At 41.5% G+C, this 24303-nt stretch overlaps 1 protein-coding gene across 3 annotated transcripts in view; it reads left to right on the top strand.

Annotated features, from left to right (window-relative positions):
- The window catches only part of LOC111970512 (cadherin-22-like), a 272775-nt gene that overhangs the window by 68498 nt on the left and 179974 nt on the right, over window positions 1-24303 (top strand). For 2 of the 3 annotated variants that reach the window (XM_023997313.2, XM_023997312.2), the window contains exon 2: window positions 5916-6024. The exons of the other annotated variant lie outside the window; for it this stretch is intronic. The gene's annotated coding sequence lies outside the window, so the exon portion shown is untranslated. The remainder of the gene's footprint in view (window positions 1-5915; window positions 6025-24303) is intronic. 3 annotated transcript variants of the gene reach the window in all.

Below are 24303 nucleotides of genomic sequence, written 5' to 3'. Positions count from 1 at the left end.
GTGTTTCACCTCACACAGTGTTATAACTTTACATGCAATGCCTTGGGTGACCTCGTAAAGTGTTCTCACGACAGTGTTATACTTTACATGCAATGCCTTGGTGACCTCGTAAGTGTTCTCACACAGTGTTATACTTTACATGCAATGCCTTGGTGACCTCGTAAAGTGTTCTCACACAGTGTTATACTTTACATGCAATGCCTGTGGTGACCTCGTAAAGTGTTCTCACACAGTGTTATACTTACATGCAATGCCTTGGGTGACCTCGTAAAGGTTCTCACACAGTGTTATACTTTACATGCAATGCCTTGGTGACCTCGTAAAGTGTTCTCACACAGTGTATACTTTACATGCAATGCCTTGGGTGACCTCGTAAAGTGTTCTCACCACAGTGTTATACTTTACATGCAATGCCTTGGGTGACCTCGTTAAAGTGTTCTCACACACGTGTTATACTTTACATGCAATGCCTTGGTGACATCGTAAAGTGTTCTCACACAGTGTTATACTTTACATGCAATGCCTTGGGTGACCTCGTAAAGTGTTTCTCACACAGTGTTATACTTTACATGCAATGCCTTGGGTGACCTCGTAAGTGTTTCTCACACAGTGTTATTACATTTACATGCAATGCCTTGGGTGACCTCGTAAAGTGTTCTCACACAGTGTTATCACTATTTACATGCAGAAATGTTGAATGGAAAAGCTTGATTGGATGAGATGTTTGTTTTCTAAACTGGACGTTTGCAAGCGGGGTATTTACTAGAGGCAGACAGGGGATGAGCGTTTGCAAGCCGAGGTGATTTAACTGGAGACAGGGAATTCGTTTGGAAGCGGTATCTGTACTGGAGATAGGGATGCGTTTGAAGCGGTATTTGAGCTGGAAGATAGGTATGCGTTTTGATAGCTGGTATTTATGAGGAGATAGGGATGCCGTTTTGAAGCGCGTATTTACTGGAGACAGTTTGATGCGTTTGAAGCGGGGGTATTTACTGGAGACAGGATTGCCGTTGAAAGCGGTATTTACTGGAGACAGGGATGCGTTTGAAGCGGAGGTTATTTTACTGGGAAGATAGGGATCAGTTTTGGAAGCAGGGATATTTACTGGAGATAGGATGCGTTTGAAGCGGTATTTACTGGAGATTAGGGGGATGCGTTTGAAGCGGTATTTTACTGGAGATAGGGATGCGTTTGAAGGCGGTATTTACTGGAGATAGGATGCCGGGTTTTGAAGCGGTATTTACTGGAGACAGGGATGCGTTTTAAGCGGTTTGTAACTGGAGACAGGGATGCGTTTGAAGCGGGTAGTTTACTGAGTGATAGGGATGCGTTTTGAAGCGCGGTATTTACTGGAGATTTTAGGGATGGCGTTTGAAGCGCTGTAATTTACTGGAGATTAGGGATCGTTTGAAGCGAGGTATTTACTGTAGATAGGGATGCGTGTTTGAAGCAGCGGTTATTTACTGGAGACAGGGATGCGTTTGAAGCGGTAATTTACTGGAGACAGGGATGCGTTTGGAAGCGGGTATTTACTGGGAGATAGGGATGCGTTTGAAGAGCGGGTATTTACTTGAGATAGGGATGCGTTTGGAAGCCGAGGGTATTTTACTGGAGATAGGGATGCCGTTTGATAGCGAGACGGTAGCTTTACTGGGAGATAGGGAATGCGTTTGAAGCGGTATTTACTGGAGGATAGGGATGCCGTTTTTGGAAGCAGGTATTTACTGGAGATAGGGATGCGTTGGAGAGCGGTATTACTTGGAGATGTAAGGGATGGCGGGTCTGGAAAGCTTTCTTAGACGAGAGAGACACTTGTGAGGTGGCTTCCCTGCTAGTCTCACTTAAAGCGTCTGCTGTAGACCCGTTTTCAAACAGTTTTTTTAATAGTTCTCCAAATCTCAAACCGCCAATACATCAAAGTAATGCACTGTCAGAACTGTCATGTCTGTCTTTCATTAGAACATGTTGAGGTTGGCTACATCAATGGCTACATCAATATCGAACCTATTTCAATGTGGGAACAAAGCATAAAGTTCTGCTGAAGAAGGTTCATTGTTGAGAAAAAGTTCTTAAGGTCCCAGACTTCTTTTGATAAGGGGGGGCTCAATCCACATAAATAGACACTCACTCACTCACTCACTCACTCACTCACAATCTGCACAAGATGGACCTTGTGTTTGCACTTTAGCTAGCAAATACATTTCAGGTAACTAATAAACTCTTGCAAGATATGAATGACCATCTTGACTGTGTTATATGGTGAGTAGACTGTACAGAGTGGTGGGCTTTGGGGTGATGCAATGAATCTGCATCAGCTATACTCTATAGCCCCTTCCGTCTCCTCCGTGCCAGCTAGGGGAGGATAGCCAAACGCCTTTATCAAGGCAGTGAGGAGTCAGGAGAGAGGAAAATATGGATAGAGTGAAGAAGAGAAGAAAGGGAAGGAGGGGAGGGGTACAGACTGAGTGTGGCTGAGGAAGCCCTAGGCCGTGGGATTGTGGTTAGGCTGTGTGCGTTTATCCAGCTCTGCAGCAGGCTTCTGAAACAGCACCTCAGGAAGACACATTAAAGCGGGTGGCTGCTGTTCCACCCTGATCTGTCTAATACCCCCAGATACACAGGGCTTTGCTAGGGACTCAGGAGGGGTGGGGGCCAGGATCATATCGTTTCAGTGCAGACAATCCTAGCCAGCAGCCATGTAGTTACTTCTGTGATTAACAGATTAGATGGGCCTCATGTGCCTGCGTCAGATGTCACCTAAAGCTGGCACTTGGGTAGACCTGGAAAAGGCTTCCATGTTTAGGTATAGTTTAGCGCTTGAACAGGATGGTTGGTGATTGGGGGTAGGGTGCTTATCCACTGTTATTTTAGAGTTTGGCTTGGAATGGCTCCACTGACTGATAGAGAAGAGCGGCAGGTAGCCTAGCGGTTAAAAGCGTTGGGCCAGTAACCGAAAGGTTGCTGGTACGAATCCTGAGCCGGCTAGGTGGAAAATCTGTCTGTACCTTTGAGCCAGGCATCTAACCCTAATTGCTCCTGTAAGTGACTCTGGATAAGAGCATCTGCTAAATGACTAAAATGTTTGTTTTTTTAAATGGTGGGCTTTCTGTTTGTTAATGGTGAACTGTCATATGGAATACACGTCTCTACTGGTGGTAAGACTCTAAACCATCAATGAGCCTCCAAATCACACACTTATGATTATATGGATGATGCAAAGTAAGAGTATTGAGAGCAACACAAATACTTGTGACAGACTGTTAAAACGTCTGCTGGAAAAATGGATAAGGGTTAAATTACACTGCTAACATGTAAAAAAAAAWAWATATATAAAAAAACATTGAAAACATTGTCAGATACCTCTTGTCATTCAGTGCATCCTGTGCAGCCAACTTGTAAATACGGGTGGACTTTCGGGAGGGGCAGGTCCCTGGATTTGAGAGTGGTGGTACTGATCAGTGCTGATTTGAACATTCAGCATGAAGTTGAGTAGCTGGTCAGCACACGCGAGATATGATTCTTGTTTCCAAAAGTAGAGACAAAAAGTAAAGACACACTAAAGTTAAACTTTCCTCTGCTTTTATTGTTGACTTGTACAAAAATATWAGTTATTTTGATTTTGTATCAAGGGTATTTTTAGGTCAAAGAGGTAGAAAATAATATTGTGTCCATGTGTTCTGGAGCCTTTTCCCTAGAAGTATTTCATGCGTGCATTGGTTTGCCAACTGGCACAGTGTCCTACCTGCATTAGTCCATTGTCAATATCAGGTATTAATCTATGAACAGGTCTTCCTTTGTGATGACATAACTGCAGGGCTGCACAATGCCCCTGGATTCCACTACTCTGGCGTGAAGTTTCCCGTAGGTATAGATTTAGGATCAGGTTGTCTTCTCCCAAACCTAACCTTAACCATTAGTGGGGGAAATGCAAAACTGACCCAAGATCAGTGTCTAGGGTTAACTTCACCCTACACCAGATCCCCTAGACTATAACGGCACAGACTCCTCTTTTAGATACAGTAGGATCGTCTGAGACACAGACAGAGTAGCAGTTTAAAGATGATTTATAAAAGCATGCGCTTTCATTTGTCTTTTCCGGCACAAGTTGAATAGTTTTTGACCTCTGTGCTCGATTTAAGGGTTTACAGTACAACTGTTTCTCAATGAACTTGAGAAAAGCTATCCATTTCTCTTCCTACTGTATGCTCAGTAAGGTCAACTCCAGGTGAAAGACAACATGATTGGTGTTAGTTATACTATTGTTCTAAGAGAATAAATCAGTATACTACGTCTTAGGCGCCGTGTTTCAACACAATACCACCGTGCTACTTATTTGTTTGCGCTCTGAATTGGCGCCACACCTCCAAGGCTACAGTGTGAAATCTTTCAATGCCTACAAAAACAAATTGACGGAGATAAATCAAAGTATAATTTTTTTGTTAACTGTGTGAAGAGGATGTCATTCCACCTTAGGGTGATGTCTTTAGACGCCCCGTGACGTGGTGGATCTGTTTAAGCACAACTGGAGCGACGCAGGGAACTGTCAGAGGCCTAAGGAAACAATCTCTCCGTACACTGAAGTGTTTGATCAGGTGAGCTGTGTGCTTGAGCGGCTCCTCAAGGGCTTATTTTAGTGCTCAACGACAGTTATCTTGTAGGTTTGTTTTCACCAAAGTACACAAGGTCTCACTGTTTGACTGTGCATTATGTCCAAGTCAGAGTCACCATTTCTGTAGTGTTGCTTTGTTATTTGATGCAATGTGTACAAACACTGTGCTTTACAAGTAAGTGTAGGATCTTAATTTGACCAGTATTGTCGCAGCAAAATTTTAACATTTAGTCYATAAATTTGCTACATCAGTGGTTAGGCTATTAGCTGGCCAAAATTAAGCTTAATGAAAAGTACAATAATGTTAATATAACCGTGTGTTAGTGAATTTCTATAAATCATGAAGCTCATCTGCAAAACTCTCAGCAACAAAAGAGTGATCAAATTTAAGATCCTACGTACAGTATATGCCGTGCGAGTAGTATTTGTTTTTGTGTGAGCCTCAAGCATTGATTTACCATAGCTGTACCCCACTGCGTATCGCTTTCTGATGCCAAACGAAAGGTACAAGTACGAGAGCCAAAATTGTTCCTTTGTAATAAAATAAAATAGCCTTTTGAAATTATCTCTTTTTTTTGTTATATCACATTCACTTTTATTCACATATCAATTCTGGATCAAATGTGGGTTTCCAGGTAAACAGAGAAAATCACCCGAATTTTAATCAATGGTTCATCTTCTTTGACCAAGCCACCTATCTACTTGCTGAAGCACACCAAGCAGCAAAACAGACAGGCTATTAGCAAGGGGCCAACTTCACACCCAACCCGTAATGACAGAGTTAATAACACGTGTCTTGGCCCACTGGCTGACTGCTGTGGGGTAGATGCAGGATGTATCTCTTCGTAAGTACAATGTCAGGAACAAAGTTTGTGTGATTAGACGGGAGTTAAAATGTAATTAAAAGAGTTTAAATAGACATGGCACCGTCTCGGGGGATCCTGTACCCTACCTTCGGGGCGGGGGGGGGGGGGGGGTGGGGAGGACGGTAATTAAATAAATGTCTGTGGGTTATTGAATGTGCTCTCGCCCCGAACAAAGTGGTGCCTTCTTACCCCCCCCGACCTGAGAGTAGAGGATGACAGTTAATGACTCTGTTTTATAAAACCACTTTAGCTCTTGCCTTCACTTCCAGACAGTGTGAGGGTAGCCTCACTTTTCATCCGCGAGGGAAATGGTCCCACCATTTTTCTCCATTCCATTAGCAAATTACCTCCCCTCCCTGCCGTTAGATGTACGTCTTGGAAATTAATTCATTTTAACTTGGAAAACAATTAAGTAGACTCCTGTCMCTCCTTTGTTGCAGGTCTGTGGGGCAGATGGATAGAGTGGAAGAAGGGGTGGAATATTGAGAAGGACCAGAATACCTGAAGAGTATATAATTCTAAAGAAACCAACAAGGTCAGGTGACTATGGTATGAGCACACATTTACGTAACTAATGCTTCATTTGGATTTGTACTTATATCCTGCTTATAAACCATTATCAAATACTTTATTATAAACTGGGTGGTTCGAGCCCTGAATGCTGACAGCCGTGGTATATCAGACCGTTTACCACGGTATGACAAAACATGTATTTTTACTGCTCTTATTACGTTGGTAACCAGTTTATAATCGCAATAAGGCACCTCAGGGGTTTGTGATATATGGCCAATATACCACGGCTAAGGGCTGTATCCAGGCACTCTGCATTGTGTTGTGCAGTAGAACAGCCATTAGCCGTGGTATATTGGCCATATATCACACCTCCTCGTGATATATGTTCCTGTATACCTTAACATGTACATATTACATCCCCAAAAAACGTGTTTTAAGTCAAATTTGGTGTTGATAATATAATAATCAGGAGATTCAAATGAGTACCACAACCAAAAACAAGGTTTTCCAGCACATTCAGCTTTAGTTTTGTTGGTTTACWTTGCTTAAAGGAAATCACTGGCCATAGCCGCAGGAAGTAGGGTTGTTGAGGGTGCTGCAGCCCCCCACCCCCGTCTGAGAAAAATAATCCTCAGGCGTTAAGATTCAAACCTTCTCAACCAACTGTGCTGGAATACAAATGTTTATTATACATCTTCGTCAACAGACACCCAATTAACTACTATATAAGTATGCAATCAATGTACATAGAAATCCAAATTATTTCAATTTCCCCAACAGGGTCTTTATCATAAGCACATTCTTTAAAGAGATTGGAATGTTAAACCMGTATGTTTGGGATAAATAAAAACATTTAGACATGCGCATTGAGTGTGGAAAATGCGCTCTACAAATTAAATTATTATTATGTGATAGATGATTAATCAATTATACTTCACACCATATTTACATACGAAAGGAAACGGCAGCACGCACGGTAATCAAATCCTGATTACCATAATAAACCGGGAGTAGATTAAGAGAAAATCCTGCTCTTGTCGCTAAAGCAATTCTCCCAATTCTGTCCCTGTSTGTTCCCAATGCTCTGGATTAACATGCAACCTAAATCTGCTGACTCACATGATTATAGACCTTATGGACCTCCCCAATTTAATATGTCTGTGTCAGTGTCTTTGATATAAGAGGTAACGCCCAGATAAAGAACCCAAGCTCTCCAGATTACAGTGTGTGAATTTGTTTACAGCATCTGCCTTTTCAGTAATTTGATGTATACCRTAATCAGATGGATCCGGGCGACGTGGCTATTGTGTGTCGCAAGGGCTTCTCCACCCCAAAATGTCTCCCAGACAGGGTATGGTGTACGAACTAGGTCTCGCTTTGTGTTATGTGTTTAACGTCTTCATGTGTTTGTGTTGACACAACAGTGGATGTAATGTGTATGACTTTCTCTCTCGTCTCTGTCACTTGTTCAAGTAATACCCAAATCCCTTTTAACACCTCTCAGTTGTTTCTGGTGAATGYTAATTTAAGGGCTATAATATAGTACATTTAAGTCCATAGCACTACAGGCTTTTACCAGATATATCCCTTCCACATTGACATGTCAGGACTTAACATAAGCCCTACATGTTATTCTCTCCTGTGTTTCTTTCCTTTACGGCCCCAGTAATACGATTTTCATGACAACTACTGGAGTTTGTCCTCATATCTAGTGTAAGGCTTTCTACCATGAGAGCATATTTTACAGTGCATTTTGTCTTATTGTTGTCCTGTGCTGTCACTGAGACACATTATCACAGTGAGGAGCGGCATCGTCATAACGAGTATAGTACTGAGACCATTATCACAGTGAGGAGCGGCACTGTCATTAACGGTATATAGGTCACTGAGACACCATTATCACAGTGAGGGAACGGCTCGTCATAACGGTATAGTACTAGAAATTATCCAGTGACGGGAAACAGCGTCGTTACGGCGGTATAGTACTGAGACAATTAATCACAGTGAGGAGCGAGCATCGTCATAAGTTTGAGTATGAGACACAATTCAACAGTGATGAAAGAGCGTGAGTATACGGTATGTATGTACTGAGACACATTATCACAGTGAGGAACGGGCATCGTCGTAACGGGTATAGTACTGAGACACAATTATTACCAGTGAGGGAACGGCATCGTGCATAAACGGTATAGTACTGATAAGCATTCATTACAGTGAGGGAGCGGCATCGTCATAACGGTATGTACTGAGACATTAGATCACAGTGAGGGAACGGCGTCGTCGAGTGAATTATAGTACTGAGACACATTATCACAGTGAGGACGGCATCGTCATAACGGTATAGTACTGAACACATATCACAGTGAGGGGCGGCATCGTCTAACGGTTATAGTTACTGAGACACATTATCACAGTGAGGGAAGCGGCATCGTCGTAACGGTATAGTACTGAGACACTTATCACAGTGAGGGACGGCGTCGTCTAACGGTATAGTACTGAGACATTATCACAGTGAGGGAGCGGCATCGTCATAACGGTATAGTACTGAGACACATTATCACAGTGAGGGAACGGCGCTCGTCGATAACGGATAGTACTGAGGACACATTATCACAGTGAGGGAACGGCTCGTGTAACGGTATAGTACTGAACACATTATCACAGTGAGGGAACGGCGTCGTTCGTAACGGTATAGTACTGAGACACATTATCACAGTGAGGGAACGCGTCGTCATAACGGTGTATAGTACTGAGACACATTATCACAGTGAGGGACGGCGTCGTCGTTAACGGTTAGTACTGAGACACATTATCACAGTGAGGGAACGGCGTCGTCGTAACGGTATAGTACTGAGACACATTATCACAGTGAGGGAACAGCGTCGTCATAACGGTATAGTACTGAGACACATTATCACAGGTGAGGGAACGCGTCGTCATAACGTATAGTACTGAGCCACATTATCACAGTGAGGAACGGCATCGTTTCGTAACGGTATAGTACTGAGACACATTATCACAGTGAGGAACAGCACGTCATAACGGTATAGTACTGAGACACATTATCACAGTGAGGGAACGGCATCGTCAATACGGATATAGTACTGAGACACCATTATCACAGTGAGGGAACGGCATCGTCCGTAACGGTATAGTACTGAGACACATTTATCACAGTGAGGGAACGGCATTTCATAACGGTATAGTACTGAGACACATTATCACAGGTTAGGGAAACGGCATCGTCATAACGTGTATAGTACTGAGACACATTATCACAGTGGAGGAGCGCATCGTCATAACCGTATAGTACTGAGGACACATTATCACAGTGAGGAACGGCATATGCATAACGGTATTAGTACTGAGACACATTATTCACAGTGAGGGAACGCGTCTCACTAACGGTATATTAGTACTAAGCACACAATTATCACACGTGAGGGAGCGGCATCGTCATAACGGTTATAGTACTGAGACACATTATCACAGTGAGGAACGGGCGTCGTCATAACGGATATAGTACTGAGACACATTATCACAGTGAGGAACGGCAATCGTCATAACGGTATTAGTACTGAGCACATATCACAGTGAGGGACGGCATCGTCATAACGGCTATAGTACTGAGACACATTATCACAGTGAGGGAACGGCATCGTCATAACGTATAGTACTGAGACACATATCACAGTGAGGAACGGCATCGTCATAACGGTATAGTACTAACGAATTATCACCAGTGAGGGAACGGCATCGTCATAACGGTATAGTACTGAGACACATTATCACATGTAGGGAACGGCATCGTATGTAACGGTTTGGTACTGAGACACATTATCACAGTGAGGGAGCGGCGTCGTCATAACTATGTACTGAGAACGTTATCACAGTGAGGGACGCCATCGTCGTAAACTTTTGAGCACATTATAATGATGAACGGCATGTAACGGTAACTGCAACATTTTATCACAGTGAGGACGGCGATCGTCAACAGCGTATGGAGTACTGGAGGACACATATTTCACAGTGATGGGATCGGCGTCAGTCATAACGTGTATAGTACTGAGGACACATTATCACAGTGAGGGCGCGGTCTCATATACGTTATAGTACTGAGACACATTTATCACAGTGACGGGAACGCATCGTTCATAACGGTATTAGTACTGCAGACACATCTGATCACAGTGAGGAACGCACTCGCATTAACGGTTTTAGTACTGAGACACATTATCACAGTGAGGGAACGGCATTGTCATAACGRTATAGTACTGCAGTTTGCTTCCCAGCCAAGGGGGATGTTGCATCATGTACAGAATGTTTTCCATCACGTGGAACTGTGGTTTAGAGGGCACTGAGGTACAGTACAGTATTCTTAGCGTATCATTGGTTTCAATCCATGACAAGGTATTACCCCTCATCCATCAGCCTTACTCCAGTTGAGTGTAAGCGGTGCTGCTGTGTGTAGCTAATGCTCTGATTTCAAAACCAAAATAACACACACTACAACTGTTAACAGTTGAGGTAATGTTAGTGTACCAGGCTGTTTTTCCCCATGGACGAGTACAGTGATAGTACAGCGCTACTATTGTTAGATATCTTGTTGTGTATGTTTCCCGTGTAGCTCAGTTGGTAGAGCATGGCCTTGCAATGCCAGGGTTGTGGGTTTGATTCACATGGGGGACTAGTACGAAAATGTATGCTTTCAATACTGTAAGTTGCTCTGCATAAGAGTGTCTGCTAAATAACAYCAATGTACAGTTGTTACAGTCCTTATTCTTGATCATTGAGATGGTTATATGCTGTCATTGAGCTTAAATTTCACCTCACATACACTTTGAAAATTAGAAGGTACTGTACTGTAAATGTCATCTCTGACGCAGAGACCTTTCAAATACTCTAAATTCGACAATTCTCAAAGTTAAATGTAATACTTTCATTGTGTACAGTTGTTACTCGAAATGGTTATATACCTAATTTAGCTTAAATTCTCTAAAGATACACTTTCCAAAATCAGTGCAGTAACTGTAAATGCAATAGTTTCATTTTGAATGTGTGGGTTGTGATGATAATCCACAAGACACGTTACTATACCCAGGGGAAGAGAGTGGTTATGGTACTTAATCTGTCTGTGGGGGGTGGACAGATTTACAGGTTTAAGTTAACAGATGTAGGATCTTAATTTGAGCCGGTTAACTACAGCAGGAAAATAATCATGTAGTAACAGGAAATTATAATTATTATGTAGATTATAATTAGTGGGATTTATTTTGTAGGGGTTGATACATTTTTCATAAAGGCAAATCAAGTCTGACATTTTTTGTGGAAATTACAAACTTTAGAAGCCTTTTTAAATGTTGAATACACTACAAGTTTGCATTTCCTGCCGTGCAGGAAAATTCTCAGTAACAAAATCAAATTAAGATCCTATATCCTATATATGGTCGAGTTTTAGCATTGAATGTACGGTGCCAACATTACCTCAGATTACAAAGCAGTTTAGGGATTYGTCCCGAATGGCAGCCTATTTTCTATAAAGTGCACTACGTTTGACCATGGCCCATACACAATACGAAGCTTATTTTGATCCTGTGCCCAGAATATGAGAAAAGCACTGAAAGCAGTAAGAAGGAGATTTGACACTAGTTTATGCGATGAGAGTGAATGCAGAACTGGAGGCTGCCTAGAGAAGCTCCAAATGCCATACATTGACAGGGGTGGAATGTTTWAAAAAATGTATTTTTTATTTATTTGGTGAAATGAAATAAAAAAGATTGGGCTTGTGTTTCCCATGGAATATTACCCATTGATGGTCCACAGTTTAAGTTAAATGTTTTCCATTGCGCAACTTTGATCAGAGACATAAAATTGGATTGAATAGTAGAGCTGATTTATTGTACTCTGTTTTAATATTGCAGTGTGCAGATAGTCAAAATGCACTGTATTGTCGTAGAAAGACTAAGATTTTTTATTTATTTTATTTAACCTTTATTTAAGGCAAGTCAGTTTAAGGACAAATTCTTATTTACAATGACAGCCTACCAAAAGGCAAAGGCCTCCTGCCGGAACGGGTGCTGGGATWAYWTTTTTTWAATATAGGACAAAAACACACATCACRACAAGAGAGAAAACACAACGCTACATAAAGAGAGACCTAAGACAACAACATAGCATGGCAGTAACACATGACAACACAGCATGGTAGCAACACAACATGACAACAACATGGTAGCAGAACTAAACATGTTACAAACATTATTGGGCAAGAAGGTAGCGACAACAATAGGCAGGTAGGCTAGTGGTTAGCGCATTGGGCCAGTAACTGAAAGGTTGCTGGATCGAATCCCTGAGCTGACAAGGTAAAAATCTGTTATTCCACTGAGCAAGGCAGTTAACCCACTGTTCCTCGGGCGCTGAAGATAACTTGTAAGTCGCTCTGGATAAGAGCGTCTGCTAAATGACTTAAATGTAAATGTAAGATGTGGATGTTGATTATGGCAGCCCTCCGCACCTCTCTGATTCAGAGGGGTTGGGTTAAATGAGGAAGACACATTTCAGTTGAATGCATTCAGTTGTACAACTGACTAGGTATCCCCCTTTCCCAATACAAGACTTGTCTGCAACAGACCACAATAGAAATACAGTAATCACATTTTGTGTAGGACAAGCACTTGACTACTGTGGCTATGCTCACTATAAGCAGAGGACACCACTGTATGAATCAGCAATTGTTTACTCCAGTGTATAACAATGATACAGTTAATATAGGCATTTCAAGATATTTAATATAGAATACCACTGCATCAATGGGCAGATATTTCCCTTGATAACATACAGTAATTAATGATGATAAATGATTCAATACAATAATCCTCAGGGCATGACCAGCACTTCTGAGGCACACATTTAAGAAAACACTCTGCTTCTGATAATGATTTCAAATCTTCAAGGTAATGTTCGGGCTCTAACATGGTTAATATTAATAAACTGCAATACTCTTTGCAAGTTCAAACCCTGTAAACCTTCTCACAATATCCTCTTATACCATAGCGAATACCAGAGGCGATTGTTAAAAGGGTATAAAGTCTCTATTGATCGTGGTTGTGTGGTGCGATACATTTAATCAGTGCATGTTATCTGTGGCAGGTGGCTGGCAGACTGGGTGTTGAATGGAGGCGTGCTGCTGCCTTTATGGATTTTCTATCCATAAAGACGATACAGAGAAGTGTTTTGTTTTTGCATCTGTAGACACTGATGGTGTGCAGCACTAGCAGTGCTGTTGTCTTGGAGAAAGGCAAAGCTGTGTTATGTCGAAAGTGTGGACCCCTCCCTCCAATATTCCGGCTTATTTCTCCATGTTACTCAAGCAAGGTTAACCAAACCCACTCTACTTCTCTTATGGCAGTGCATTCAATCTAATACGATCCCTCAAGCCCCTTTCTCTTTACACTGAGCTCCAGYGAGCTTTCATTCTCCCCCTTTCTTTCTCTTTGACTTCCGCTAGTCTCTTTCCGCTGAGAAAAAAAACTAAACAAGCACCGAAAAACACAAAACCCGAATGCAATTTCTGCCATGTGCCTCCTCTGCGTACCATGAGAGAACTTTGCCAAGGGGTTCTTTGAGGAAGCAAAGGGACTTTTAATGAACATGCCCTTTATTGATCTGTGGACAAAACAGCCGTTAATTATGTGAGAGCAAGCATTTAATTGAGGGAGTGAACCGCTGTCCCTGCTCGCTAGGTTAATACGGCACTGAAGAATGAGGAGAATTTGATCGAGTTCAGTGCCGTTGGGGTGAAACCGGTGTACAAATGATCCTTCAACCAATGGGCTGTAGGTTCCTCTCTTTTTTTATTTTTTTTGTCTTTATTTTTTTTTTTTTTACATTTGAGTCATTTAGCAAACGTTCTTATCCAGAGTGACTCACAGTTAGTGCATTCATCTTAAAATAGCTAGGTTGGACAACCACACATCACAGGCATTTGATCACACATCACAGCTATAGAGTCCGAGCTAGAAGGGGGGGGGTGGATTCAAATGCAAGTGCTGGTTAAGTATTTTCATTTTTTGGTGTGGGGGGGTCGAGGTGAGGAGGATTATTTAAGATACTGTTTCTTTCTCTCTTGAAAAGGAAATAGCAAAYGCTTGACTTCAGATGTTCAACTGCCTGTGTGTTTCCATTCATGGCATAACCTGTACATGTAGACTACAACTGACAGACRCTGACTAACCAACTAACTAGGAGTGAGTCTAGCAGAGCCACTTTCACTTGTCGTTGGCAGTCATCAGCTTGTGACTCAGTGCTCTTCTCCTTGGGACTCACTCAAGCTGAATGTATTATGCATGGTTTCTCTTTTGACATTGTGCCTTACCATASAGGTCTCCAAACATGGCTGCCCAATTAAAGATAGACTCTAACTAGCAAATACAGTGACTGAAATGACTAGCAGGGGGTGGAGACTGAAATGACTATAGAAAGGGGTGGAGACTTAAATTACYGTGATAAACAAGCAGAGACTGAAATTACTTTAGAAAGAGGTGGGGCCTGAAATGACGTGGCACTGTCATAGGATTTCACCTTTCCAACAATTCAGTTTGTCAAATTTYTGCCCTGCTAGAGTTGCCTCGGTCAAATGTAAGTGATGTTATTGTGAAGTGGAAACACCTAGGAGCAACAACTGCTCAGCTGCAAAGTGGTAGACCACACAAGCTCACAGAAAGGGACCGACAAGTTCTAAAGCTCGTAGCGTGTAAAAATCGTCTGTCCTCGGTTGCAACACTCACTACCAAGTTCCAAACTGCCAGGAGAACGCTAACTGCCTCAATACATAGTGCCAACTGTAAAGTTTGGTGGAGGAGAAATAATGGTCTGGGGCTGTTTTTCATGGTTTGGGCTAGGCCTCTTAGTTTTAATGAAGGGAAATCTTAACGCTACAACATACAATGACATTCTGGACGATTCTGTGCTTCCAACTTTGTGGCAACAGTTTGGGGAAGGCCCTTTCCTGTTTCAGTATGACAATGCCCCCGTGTACAAAGCGAGGTCCATACAGAAATGGTTTGTCGAGATCAGTGTGGAAGAACTTGACTGGCCTGCACAGAGCCCTGACCTCAACCCCATCGAACACCTTTGGGATGAATTGGAACGCCGACTGCGAGCCAGGCCTATTCGCCCAACATCAGTGCCCATCCTCACTAATGCTCTTGTGGCTGAAGGGAAGCAAGTCCCCGCAGCAATGTTCTAGTGGAAAGCATTCCCAGAAGAGTGGAGGCTGTTATAGCAGCACAGGGGGGACCAACGCCATATTAATGCCCATGATTTTGGAATGAAATGTTCAATCAGCAGGTGTCCACATACTTTTGGTCATGTAGTGTATTTCCTGTAGTTTAACATTATTCTATAGGCTTTTGTGGATGAATGTCATGTTTAACTTAAGACCTAGAGAAAGTAATCGTACAGGGATGAGTTGTATGTATCGGTATTTTAACATTTGTGTAAGCTCAATGTGACCCTGGTTCTCATTAAAAGAGGCTTATATTTACCTTCACGCGTTCCAAAGAAACCATGTCAGTTGTTTTCAAGTGGCAGCAAGCTGGCAGCAATTACCAGACCTATCAATTGGTTTTATAAATCTTGTTTTGTGGAGGCTGTGAAATGCATTCTGTTTGCTTTTCATAAGTTGTGACTGAAGATATGCAGTGTAATGCAGTGAAATGCAGTGTAATGCAGTGTACGTACAACTGAAATATTTTAAGGAATGGAATATGGGTCTGAAGAGACCGTTCATCAAAATGTRCTTCTACTCGTTCACAAACATGGAAATTAAAATATTTTTTTGTAACTCTTCTCATTCTATGCATTTGCCTTTCATGAAACTGAAAGATATAAAATCACTTAGGGTAATACTTACTACATGTAGTCAATTATAGTGTGTGACAATTAATCCAAAATGTGTTTGAAACCTTTAGTAATATGGAATATATAGTCTGGTTACTCTATCCATTCTGGTACAATCCATTGTTGGACAATGACGTGTGTTGCAATACTGTGATGAGGACATTAGTGGTGCTAAAGCTCATATCAGAGGACTGTCTGGCCAATGATCTTCAAATCAAATCAAATTKTATTGGTCACATACACATGGTTAGCAGATGTTAATGCGAGTGTAGCGAAATGCTTGTGTACTGCATAGTTTCCTAAGAACGCGAAGCGAGGCGGTCATCTCTGTCGGCGCCGGAAATGAAGATCTTTGGGTCTTGGATATGTAATCTTATTTGTTATGACCTAAAGGGCAAAACTGATTCTAGATAAGCAGTCCTAGATGTTTTATATAAATACAGGCCCTGGTTGACAAGGCACATTTGCTTCCAACTCATGACTCATTTAGTTAGGTATAGATTGGACTAAWTTCAGAACATTTTCTCTCTGGGCTCTGCACTGACATGGATTATGTTATTGAATGTTGTTCTGTGGCATTGTCTACACACACAATCAGATGTCCAGATTAATCATCTGGAAATAGCCTAGTAGCTACGTAATGGAAATAATGTTCATTGTATAGCTGAAAATATTCAAAATAAACTTTAGTAAACATTAGTATACACTGAGTGTACAACACATTAAGAACACCTGCTCTTTCCTAGGTGAAAGCTCATCATCCCTTATTGATGTMACTTGTTAAATCCACTTCATTCAGTGTAGATGAAGGGGAGGAGACAGGTTAAAGGAGGATTTATAAGCCTTGAGATAATTGAGACTTGATTGTATGTGTGCGCCATTCACAGTGAATGGGCAAGACCATTTTTTGTGTGTRTCTTTGATCAGGGTATGGTGGTAGGTGACAGCTGCACTGGTTGGAGTGTGTCAAGAATTGCTACGCTGCTGGGTTTTTCACGCTCAACAGTTTTCTATGTGTATCAAGAATGGTCCACCACCCAAAGGACATCCAGCTAACTTRACACAACTGCGCGAAGCATTTGMGTCAACATGGGTCAGCATCCCTGTGGAATGTTTTYGACACCTTGAAGAGTCCATGCCCTGACGAGTTGAGGCTGACAACTCAATATTAGGAAGGTGTTCCTAATGTTTTGTACATGCTTTTTACCTACTCAATGCACTGTTATCCATCACCATTGAAATGATACACCTAATGTTCTCACCTATGGGCAAGGTGTTAAGATGAAATCCCTGACTGATACATTATGTGACTTTCCTCTGTTGAACAGCAAGCCGTTGCTTGCCTTAGTAGCCCAACAGGGTCTCATTATGAACCTAGCAGCGCGTCTGTTTGTTTTACATTATTAGCCCAGGGTCCATTTGCTTGATGATGAATGTACAGGGTATCGTGTTGCCTGTGTTGGTTTATACTAACATGAGCATTCAGTCTCTCTGTGGGAGCATTTTAGCACTGTATTTTCAGCCACATTATTACAGATATGGTTGTATTAATTTGTTTTATTTTGTTGTGTGAAATTTGGCATCCTGTTGCTTTGGTTTTACCAATAGGTTTGCATGCATCCGTCACAACATGTACGGTGTCTATTTAGGACAGCCTCAGTCTTTGGTTTTACAATAGTTTGCATGCATCGTCAATATGTACGGGTGTCTATATTAGGACAGCCTCAGTCTTTGGTTTTACCATAGGTTTGCATGCATCGTCCAATATGTACGTGTCTATTAGGACAGCCTCAGTCTTTGGTTTTACCAATAGGTTTGCATGCATCGTCAATATGTACGTGTCTATTAGGACAGCCTCAGTCTTTGGTTTTACCAATAGGTTTGCATGCATCGTCAACATGTACGGTGTCTATATTAGGACAGCCTCAGTCTTTGGTTTTACCAATAGGTTTGCATGCATCGTCAATATGTACGGTGTCTATATTAGGACAGCCTCAGTCTTTGCASGACATCTTTCAATCTCAGCAGAAATGGTTGAAACATGAACACCATACATGCGCCGAATACAACCGTTGTAGACCTTACCGTGAAAATGCTTACTCATGAGCCCTTAACCAACAATACAGAGCTTTAAAAAAAGTATGAAACATTTGCTAAATTAACTAAAGGAAAAATATTAACACAATAAAATAACAATGAGGCTCTATACAAGTGGTACCGGTACCAGGTTAATGTGCAGGGGTGCAGGTCAGGGTACAGGTCAATGTGCAGGGGTACAGGTCAATGTGCAGGGGTACAGGTCAATGTGCAGGGGTACAGGTCGATGTGCAGGGGTGTTCTTGTCTGCTGAGGAACAGGGAAGCACATACATAAACCCATGAGAAACAACAGGAGACCATGAGTGTTTCTTGGATTCCAATGCCACTGAGATTGAAGGATTCTGTGAGTAAAATGTTGACATTGAAAGTAACATAAAGCAGAAACGTGTCATACTCTGTGGTATGGCAGTCATTCATCCCTTTGTCGGTCTACAACTTACAATTGTGAAGTACTCACACAATATTTGTCAAAATTACATGAACAATGTCCACAATATGTTTGATTCGATTATATAAGAACCTGTTACAAAATGCTGCTTGATATGTCTCAATTTCATTTGTGTTTTTTCATATGTGCGAGTGGGAGTAGAGGTATGGGCTTGTTCGTGTACATATTTTGTGCGTATGTTTGTGTACATGTCAGACCTAGGGTTCAAATAGAATTTGTGTTCTTTCATATTCTTGATCTGTGTTTTTCTAAGCTTGCCTGGTGCAAAGGAACCAATGGAATAGTCCCAAAAGTCATCCCCGTACATCTTGCACTCCAGGAAGTCTCAAACAAACCCTCAAAGTATCTGAAAGAAAACAAAATACTATTTAATCCCAGATCTTGTATGTGTGTTTGGTGAAGCTTGCCCCAGCGTTTTCAGTCATTCATTGATTGTGATACTTCACTTCTCTGACCCTGTTGTTTGGGTTGTGGGAAAGGCTYGTCTCGATCCAGAGAGCTACCAGCCGCCTTCCATAAAGAGTCAACAAACACTCCCCTGCACACCCGATTGAATCCCCCACAGGATTTGAATTACTTGCACTGAAGAAAAAAAAGTACAGTCCATTTTTAGATCGCAACTGTCCCTGAAGAAAACAGTCAATTCTTGATTGACAAAAAAGTAAAAGTACATTATGTTCAAGACAATCTGGTACTTTCCATGAAAAACAGGCCACTAACTTTGTAATTTTTTTTCTTCTCGTTTTAGGCCTGGTTATAACAGTTCTCTGTTCTCTTTATTATCTAGATCAGGGTCCACTCTGCACTTTGAGGCGCTTGGTACATTTATGTTTACATCTCCTCTGAAATTAATCTGACAATAATACTGTTGATGTAGTATGTTCCTAGTCTACACAAATATATATTGGTTTGTAATACAGTTTGTGTTTGACTGTCGACATTAAAAGGTCTTGTAAAGTGAACAGCCTTATTGTTAATCTCAGTCAGCATATACTGTAGTGAAAAATATTAGTGATATTGTGTAGCTGTTGATAGGGGAATTRAGGATTGTCAGGTAATATTAAACAACTTCGATATGTAATTTAGGTAAATACTGAATTCAGATGCAAATAGGTTTATGTCAAACCGTTTTCTTCTCAAAATGTTCTAACAAACTCTATGGAAGGGACTCAATCAAATGCAGATAGTGCTTTTAGAAGTGCATTTGATTTCCACCATTTTGCACAGTAGCATGACTTGACACTTGAYATAAAAATTGTCTTTCCGGTTGCATGCTCTGAAAGACTTCTCAGCCAGGTTTGCGGACAGAACTGAACAGGTCACGCCATGGGATTGCCACTTTCTAAATCAAGTGTCAACTTCCTCAATCCATGATAAACTGCTGTGCAAATCAAAAACACTTCGGAAAGTGTTATCTGGAAGAACACTATCTGCAATGTTTTGCTTCCTGGTTTGTTTATTGGAAGTAAACAGTGAGGAGAAATAGAATAGACACTGTGCTATTGGGGAAARTCTTTAATGAATTTCTGACCGAATCTAAAATATCTTCAAGTGGGTACCTACAGTCCCTCATGTTGTTACTACCAATACAGGTCTCATGTATTCATGATGCAAAGCTATTCTGCTCTCACAAATCAATGTGCTTCATTCCCTTCCTGAAACTTCTGCAATTTTCTGTCCGTGCTTCGCTAACAACCAGGCCTCACTAGAGAAATAGAATCATTATGATTCATGAGAACAACAAGTAGCTTAAGCTGGGCTGATAAGAGTAATGGCAAATGCATAGTCTTATCCTCTTGTGTTAGGGCAACATCATACACCGTTTAAATGTAATTYTCAGAACCTCTGAGGCCACCGTTCCTATCTGATGTTGATACGCTGGAGGTGGATGACCACCGGTTAATGTCTTGTTTTGGCATCCCTGCACGACAACCTTAGCAGACTCTAATTGCTTGTGTCCTCCACTCTAATGCACTCGTTAATTCCACACCGCGGTGATTGCTGGATTCAGATGTGCGGGACGAGATGGAAGATTGCGGCGAGGTGCTAAGGCGGCCGCCATTAATTCTGACGTCGTTTCACTGACTATCTCGACCGCTTTTGCTTTGCACTTCGGGATTATATTGGACACCAGAAAAATCTTTAGACTTGCTTATTAGCAGGCTGCTATTGTTGTAATGCGACTGACCTTAACCTAGGAAGGATTAATGCAACCAGATGGGCCTGCACCGACTACTACAGCATAAAGCTAATTMTCATGCAGTGCACAGAGACTGTGTATACACTAATCACAGAGGGATTGGTAGAGGMAGGGAACAGAGCTAGGGCTGGTTACATCCCAAATGTCACCCTATTCCCTATATAGTCAACTACTTTTGTCCAGGGCCTGTAAGGTTTAAGAAAGAGTATGTTAGTAGTGGAATGTTTTATAGGCTTAAATATGGGTGTTGAACAGGTGTTGAACAGAAAGATTGGGTTCATTGTTTAGTAAAGCAGGAGTATCTTGATATTTCCAATAGGAGTTTGATGAACATGTCCAAAGACAAGGTAAGACTTATTATTTTCCTCATAGCCACCCTGGTCTTGCGGCTCGAGATCCCATTTTCTCTGAAGGCACTCCTCTGTCAAACTTGACCAAAGTTCCAATTAGCACTCCAGATTCTGTACACCCCCTGCCAGCGCTGCTTTATCTTTAAACCGAAGGACGGGGCAAAAAAAAAAACGTGGAATTAAGTTCTCGATTTCCAGACGTTTCCATAGCAACCTGAAAACTGAAGTGCCTGACCCTCATCTGGACTCTCTTAGGCCTCTCGCTTGCCTCCGTTAGCCCTTAAGACTCTCTTCTCTCGCTTACCGGTTGGAGGCTTGTGATTGACATCTGAAGCTTCGGTGCAGTGGAGCTACTTGAGGAGAAGTAGGCCTGCATAATACCTGGAGGATTTACAGCCGAGTGGAGACGCACAAATAAGATAATGACTTGGGAATAACAATTTCAGTGCACCGTGTGGGATGGTGGAGAGAGAGAGAGGGGGAGAGGAAGGTGGAGAGAGGAGTGAAATCTTAGTGCGACCAAGTGATCAAGCTCTGCCTAAATTAGACCAAAAGTCAAGACAACTTATGAAAAGAGGAGATTTGTATTTGAGAATATCTTAAAATAACTGCATGTAGGGATTTTTCCACTCTTAGAAGAACCTGTTTCATGTCAGCTAAGAAAGCCTGATCTCTCTCTTTCCCTCTTGTCGACGCCTTTAAATCTGGCAGGACTGGACAAGATTTTGACCCTGTTTTATCAAGGCCTTCATCTGTCAGACTGGTGGACTTTGAGTTATAGAGGCCGCAGCACTCAGGAGACTTTCCTAGGCACTAATACAGGTGCATGATCTGAGACTGAAGGCAAGGGGTCTAGACAATTTATTATATTTTCCCCATCGCTTCACTACCCCGTCCCTCTATATTCTCTTTGACATTACTAACTGATCAACAAAGGAGCTAATGAAGCAGAAGAGGGAGACTATTTGCCCGGTAATTAAGAAAAATGAGAGGTGGGAGTTTGAAAACTGCTACTTACACTGTAATTGTTCTCTCCTGGACACTGTAGTCTGTACTTTTCAACCTCTATGCACTCCCATCCCTCATACTGTAACGATTCTCGTCTGGTGAAGGAGAAGAGGACCAAAATGCAGCGTGGTAAGTGTTCRTCATATTTTMATTTAAAACTGAACACAACACAAAATAACAACGATGAGAAAAYGAAACAGTTCTGSAAGGTGAACAGACACTAAAACAGAAAATAAACACCCACAACCAAAATGGGGAAAACAGGCTACCTAAGTATGATTCTCAATCAGAGACAAACGATCGACAGCTGCCTCTGATTGAGAACCATACCAGGCCAAACACAGAAATATAACCACATAGAAAAAATAACATAGACTACCCACCCCAACTCACGCCCTGACCAACCTAACACAAAGACATAAAAAAGGAACTAAGGTCAGAACGTGACACATACAGTATATCATGTCTTTATGTTTTCAGCATGTAATAAACTCAATGCTGTTTCCATTTATGGATGTTAGGCGGGCAGTGGGTTAGACGCCGTTAATGTAGCATCCATTTTCTGTTAAATGCATGCAGTAAACGATTAATGTTCACACTCTAGAGTGTGCTTGTGATAATCTAGATGTATTTTCTCTGAGTTACTCACTCTTGCATAATGCAACTTTGACAGCCCCTCTTATCCTAATCTATCTAAATAACAATTTACTCAAACTAACAAAATTAAACTGAAAGCATGTCCACCTTTTTAAACTACTGAGAGTGTTTCCAAAGAAGACAACGAAGAGATTCCTCAAAGTTTATTTGAAAGATCAATCCAGGTTTTTTTTAATGTTACTTAACAACAATTGACTGTCTTGGTGAGTTGTTTATGCAACAGTTTTTAATTGTATCCAAAGGGGATCTTTTGTTTTTTACAAACAAACCAACATGATGAAGACTATTTTCTGAGCACACTAATTGAGAAATGCACTAACCCTCTGGTTTGTCTCCTTATCAAATGCTTCCCCAAATCAGTGTAGTTTTATTTGTTTTAGACATTCCTGACTCCCTAATATCACTGTACAAGCTTTGAACTGAAACATAGCAAGTTCCTGTTGTCTCATATTGACAGCGGGCTTGATGGGGGTCCAGCGTCATAAATTATSAAAAGGGAAAGCTCTGTGATGTTATACACTGCATGGTTTTAAGTGTTTACTTAGGATTGGCATTTTTTTCCCCTTAGTTATAACATGTAGGGAAGGCATTTTCATAAAATACTTTCATAAGATCCATAGGTTTTCCCCACTAAAATATCAGATTTATTGTTAGCTTACAGCTGTTCTTCATAGAGGCCACCTCGAGCTGAATTGAAATCCGTCGACAGGTTCCCGGCAGCCTCACGCAGAGTTTCTGATAGGCTCCTGATGGCTATAATGCTGTTTATGATGGTAATAATAATAGTAATACCGTAATAATGATAGTGGTCACAATCATGGGTATTCACTCTCTACCGGCACACTGTCCCTATAGTCCGTTGATTACTATGGCACATTCCCAGTGGGGTGCACTACCAGCTCTCAATGTTCAAAAGTATGATTCAGCCTGGAGCAGAGTGGATATTAGTTTGTTTTGTTTTCATGCAATTTCCTAGGAAGGCACAGACTCTGCTTGAGCCCCGAGTCTCTGTTTTTTTCAGGGAGTCAGGGGTCTCTGGTTGTTTCAGGGGTCTCTGGTTGTTTCAGGGGTCTCTGGTTGTTTCAGGGGTCTCTGGTTGTTTCAGGGGTTCTCTGGTTGTTTCATGGTCAGAATTAAGAGCCCTGCACGTACAATCTAAATCGTGTTTTTGTTCTGATTGACATTAGCTTTAAGTTTCGGCCCATTACGACACTTTGGTGCTAATATTTATTGTGATTGTCACAATTCTACATGTATGGCGATTCGATACTGAGATTTTATTGTGATTTAATGTTCCAAACATATTGCTCACTATATGTCTGCTGCAGAGAGCCATTAGAAAACAACTAGTTTTAATCAGTCAAGGAAATAAAAGTGCAAAAAAGTTATTGGCTCGCCATTTAAAAAGCAGATGGAGAACACGCTATAGAAGGACAAATACTGGAGTTTTGGTGCAGGTACAGCCGACTAGTACAAACATAATATTGTGATATTGTCAAAAATAATATCTGCGTATGTAATTGTATACATTTTTTTGCCCCATCAATGAGAACGTTTTTGTTTTGCATACATTTTGAGTTGATTTGTACATTGTGTTCTCAAAGATGAGGAAGAAAGAGATCTGTACTTGCTGGATTTTAATATTTTGTGGGA

The sequence above is a fragment of the Salvelinus sp. IW2-2015 genome, linkage group LG11 (genome assembly GCF_002910315.2).
Source record: "Salvelinus sp. IW2-2015 linkage group LG11, ASM291031v2, whole genome shotgun sequence".
NCBI lineage: Eukaryota > Metazoa > Chordata > Actinopteri > Salmoniformes > Salmonidae > Salvelinus > Salvelinus sp. IW2-2015.
Note: the sequence above shows the minus strand (reverse complement) of the source record. Positions and strands in the feature narration are given on the sequence as shown.